At 37.1% G+C, this 5521-nt stretch overlaps 1 pseudogene; it reads left to right on the top strand.

The window, feature by feature from the left end:
* The window catches only part of LOC107664932 (vitellogenin-like), an 11851-nt pseudogene that overhangs the window by 2328 nt on the left and 4002 nt on the right, over positions 1–5521 (top strand).

Here is a 5521-nt window from a genome sequence, read left to right as displayed (position 1 = left end):
GTTTGTGTGTGTGTGTGTGTGTGTGTGTGTGTGTGTGTGTGTGTGTGTGTGTGTGTGTGTGTGTGTGTGTTTCTTTGAACTTATGATTCCCATTTACCAAAGTTTTTGCAGGAAAAATGATCAAACATATGTTTGCATTAAAGCAGACTCTGGTAAGTCCACTGCTCAAAAACCAACACTTAAAGCAATAGTTCACCCAAAAATGAAAATCTGCTGAAAATGTCTGTTTAGATTTTTATTTGAAATTACCTATAGAAAATTAATTATTAACAGAAAACAATGAAATATCTCAAGGTTTAATTTAAAGAGCTCATGTAACATAACAGCTCATATTGAATTCCTGAGTTGAGTTTGACGGTAAACATTTTCTGAAGAGTAAGCATCTCCTTTCTTTGATTAAAAAATAATTTCATTTTTGAATGATTTTTCTCTTACTGTCTTTCCCCCATCAGTATGACTCGGTGCACAATAACACTGCACCCTCTGACTTCACGCAGAAAGCAGATGCTGACAATCGAGACATTCATTATTCCAGCATTAGTTTTAAAACAAAACATGCATCTTCAATCCCCACCGATGAATATCCAACAGACACTACAGAAACCGAGGCTGTCCACTATGCCACTGTAAGGTTCAAATAACACACTGTTGCCTCTGGTGAGCTAATCATGTTATTGCATTTGGTATATCAAAATAGTATAATTGACCATTGCCCTTGGCAGCTGATTTCCTACACTGTGGTTTTCTCATGTATCACTCTTTTTGCATATTTTTTTTATTTTTTGGTAAGTAGACATCCAACAAGTGGGATAATGTGCAGTCAGCCGGTCATTGTCGCAAAAAACATATATATATATATATATATATATATATACATTAATTACAATTAACATTTTTAGTAGTTAGTATTAGCACAGCATATCCTAATTTGACAAAATATGACATTGTATGATTTTATATTAAATAACTATTAAACTATCTCTGATATTTCAGCAAGTCAACATGTGAATCTTGGTGGTTAATCCTATTTTACTAGTGTGTTTAACAATGACAAAATCAGATTTTACTATATGACTTATCTAAAACGCTATTTTGCATTTTTAGGGCCCTATCATATACCCGGCGCAATGCGGCGCCAGGCGCGACGCAAGTGTTTTTTGCAAGTTTCAGCCTGACGCAGTTGTCATTTTCACGTCATGCACAGCGTTGTTTAAATAGCTAATGCATTTGCACCCATTTGTGCGCTCATGGGCGTGCTGGTCTGAAAACGAGGTGTGTTCAGGTTCAGGCGCATTGCTGGCACGTTGCTATTTTGAGGCAACTGAAATATACTGCGCCATTGACCAACAAAAACCGGGTCTAAAGTCTGGCGCAATATTTTTTTTCTTTGTTATTTAAAGAGCGCGTTAGTAATATGCGCCTATATACGGGTGCACAACGCGCGTACACTTGGCTTATTACACACACAGGGACGTGGAGCAGCACACAAACATTTTAAAAATGTTTAAATTAAATTCCGCCATGTAAATAGCGAACCCGCCATGGTGCGAGTGCAACTGGCTTTTAAAGGGGATGGGAGATGAGACTCTGATTGGTTTATGGCATGTTATGCCCAAAACACACCCATTACTCATTAAGGGAATAGGGACAACCCTTTTAGACCATGCGCCCAGCGCCAACCTTCTTTCCGTTGTTAAACTAGCAAAAGTGGACATGCCCTGAGTGCACCTGCGCCGTGCGCTTTAGACCTTGCGCTTAGATCTTTAAAATAGTGCCCATTGTACCTGAGTTTGCAGGCATTTAGACTTATGTGTACAAATATGAGGCTTTGCTCTTCAGTGGTCTTCACCAGGAAGGTCTGGCCAGAGCTGGCATTAAGATCAACAGCAAAGTTTCCATCAGTGCTGCAACTGAGAATACGTTCCTTCTTAAGGTACCAGAAGAATTTAATGCCAACATGGAGCTTTGTTCTGTTACTGACCCGAGATATAATTGAAAAGAAGCACATAATTATTCAAAGTTTGCCTATTTGTTTCAGCTTTCGAATCCTCAGCTGTTTGAGAACAGTGGTATCTGGCCCACGGATACGTTTGTTGCTACTAAACTCATCTCAGAACTGACTGCTCAGCTTCAGATTCCTATTAAGTTTGAGTACACCAATGGTGTGGTTGGAAAGGTATTCACACCTTCTGAGGTCCCAACTACCATTATCAACCTGCACAGGGGAATTCTGAACATCTTTCAGCTCAACCTCAAGAAGACTCAGAACATCTATGAGTTTCAAGAGGTGATACTTGTTGAAATGAAGTTTGATTATCAATAAAATGAATCTAGATCTTAAATCTGAATCTTCATTCTGATGTAGGATGGAGTTCAGGGCATTTGTGAGACCCAGTATCTGATCAGTGAAGATGAAAGAAACAACCTCACTACCATCACCAAGTCTAGAGATCTTACACTTTGCCATGAGAGGATAATGAAGGATGTTGGCTTGACTTACACTGAAAAGTGCATTGAATGTCAACAGGTCTGGTCAAAAATTTCTTATCAATGCTTTTGTTTCCAGGATTTCAACTGGGGGTTCATAAAGGTACTGCAGAGGGTGTGTGACCTTTAAAACAATAAAATATTCAATAAACTATATTATCCAACAGAAGGTAAAGAGTCTCTCTGGAGCTGCACCCTACAGCTACAGCATGAAGCCAACTCCAACTGGTGTTATGATTTCTGAAGCAACAGTCCAAGAGTTTCATCAGTTTACACCTCTATATGAGATTTGTGATGCTACCCAGATGGAAACTAGGCAAGACGTTTGCTTATTCACTCTTGTATGGAATTAATTATATCTGTGTTTATTTTGTGTGTGTGTGTGATAACCCAAGTACTGTATATTTTCAACATTTCAGACAAACTTTGACCTTTCTGGAGATTACAGTCTCTCCCATAATTCCAATCAGTGCTGAATATTTAGCCCGTGGAGCTTTACAGTATGAATTTAGCACTGAGACTCTTTGGAGTCCAATTCAGCTCATGAGAATCAATAATCCACAGGCTCAAGTAAGGACATATTTCATATTATTATTAATATACATTTAATATAGTTATATTTTAACTGCTTTTGTTTTACTGGTATTCATTAAGATAGTAGATGCTCTGGATCATCTGGCTACAAAAGAAATTGGGAGAAGTCCATGAAGATGTTCCTCTGAAATTTATTCAGCTCATCCAGCTTTTGCGTTTTTCAAGCATGGATGCTATTGAAGGAATCTGGTCTCAATTTAAAACCAGACCAGATTTTAGGTACACATTCACTTTAACAGTCTGAAACAGCTCTTTGCAGATTGCCATTCATTTTTTACTCTTCTAAGGAAATGGATCTTAGAGGCTATTCCTGCAGTTGGCACCTTAGCTGCATTAAAATTAATCAAAAAGAAACAAAGCCATGGGTCTGGTTATTACTCTTGCACGTGCTCTACAGAAGGAACCAAATCTACAGGTGGCCAGTCTTGTGTACTCACACATGAAAGCCTTGACAAGGAGCACACACCCTGAGTTTGCTCTAATGTGAGTTAACGCTAACAAATGCAAAAATGTTTTTTGCAACATATAGATGCTTAAAACTTCAACATCAACAATATATCTTGGTCTTTTTCAGTGCCTTGGCCTGCAGGGTTGCCATTAAGATATTAAGCCCAAAACTGGACAAACATAGCTTTCGTTACAGCAAAGCATTTCTCTTGGATGGTTATGAAGGTAAGAAAGTTCTGTTGATCTCCAATGGTGTTGCATGCCAGGAGAGGGTTTCTTCTGAAAACTTTCCCATTAGTTTCACCATTTAGTTCCTCTCATGGTTGGAGCTGCTGGTAGTGCCTTCATCATCAATGATGCTGCCACCATACTGCCCAGAGCTGTTGTAGCTAAAGCACGTGCTTACCTGGCTGGAGCTGCTGCTGATGTTCTTGAGGTGAGTAAATAATATATAGGAAAAGATGGAGTACTTAGTAATTGTATTCATTTCTTAAATTCTTACCCGACCTCAATGAAGTGCCTTCTCTCAGGTTCCCTTATCAAAAAGTAGTATACTTCAAGTTTATTTTAGTAAGTATACTTAAGTAAAGTTCAAGTATATTTTAAATATACTTTATGTAGTAAGTATACAAATATCAGTGTACTAGTAGTATACTTGTAAGTGTACTATTTCAATACTCCTTGGGACTAAATTGGCCCACTTTCTAGTATATAAAAGTATACTTTAAGTATAACAGTAGTAAACTTTGAGTACACAACTAGTTTACATCAAAATTTTTAGCTTGTACTGCAACTATACTAAAAGTGAACTTATACGAATACTGATAGTTTTCTAATTAAATACTTGTAGTAGCATTTCTAGTACACTTTGAAGTATAGTCTCAGTAAACTACTAGTTTAGTAGTTTTATACTGCAAGTATACTCGTAAGTTTTCTTTAAGTGAACTTTACATCATACATTAAGTATACTACTATGTCCCTATTTAGGTATTAATTTGTATATATTTTGTTACATGAATATCTGAACATACAAAACATCAAAAGAAAACAGGGTATCTGCTTGTAAACAAAAACTTCTGAGAAGTACATAAAAAGTAGACTAAAAGTATACTTTCCTATTTTTAGTTTAAAAGAAGTATACTAATAGCACACTTGAATAAATTTCTTTTTCGTAAGGGTTGGCATTAGATCTGACGGAATTCAGGAGGCTCTTCTGGAATCTCCATTTCTGAATGAGGACAGGCTGCCCAGGATGAAACAAATTCTTAAGGCTGTAAGTGTGGCATATCATAAATGTAATTTATGGAGTGTTTCTTAACAGTTACATATATTTGATGTTTATTTGGCATATTGCAGTTTAAAACATTCAAAGCCCTGCCAAAGAAGCAGCCCCTGGGCTTGATCTATGTGAAAGTTCTTGGACAAGAGATTGCTTTTGCAGTTGTTGATAATGCAGTTCTTGAACAGGCAACACAGGTATATTGTGGTAATATCACTTCATATGCACCAAAAAACAAACTAATTTGCATTGTCCCCCGAAACTTTCGAGAAGAATGCTCAAAATGAAGCTAACCATCACATTGTATCTATAGCTTACTACTGGAGGCTATATACCTGAGCTGGCAGGGGAAGCTCTTAAAGCAATGCAGAATGGCATTGCCTTTCAGTATGCTAAACCCCTGCTGTTGACAGAAGATGAATAATTAATCATAACTAGTTATAATTAATTATAAATATTTAGATCCGCTGTAAGTATTTACTTGACCTCTCAGGGTCAACTGTCCGTCAATTCTAAGAACGTTAATTTCCTGGTTAAGGGAAATAACTTTCTTACTGTACAATACTACTCATGTACTAGCATGTAGCAGAAATCTGCATGATTAGGGACTACGATTATGAGCAAACAATGAACAACCTCAGGTGTGATACAAGTAAGACTTTATTAACTACATAAACACTTAAACTAGTCTAACATACACCTACACCTACACAC

The sequence above is a fragment of the Sinocyclocheilus anshuiensis genome, unplaced genomic scaffold (assembly GCF_001515605.1).
Source record: "Sinocyclocheilus anshuiensis isolate Anshui unplaced genomic scaffold, SAMN03320099.WGS_v1.1 scaffold417, whole genome shotgun sequence".
NCBI classification, from domain to species: Eukaryota; Metazoa; Chordata; class Actinopteri; order Cypriniformes; family Cyprinidae; genus Sinocyclocheilus; species Sinocyclocheilus anshuiensis.
The sequence above is the reverse complement of the archived record's forward strand: the minus strand, read 5'-3'. Positions and strand labels throughout refer to the sequence as shown.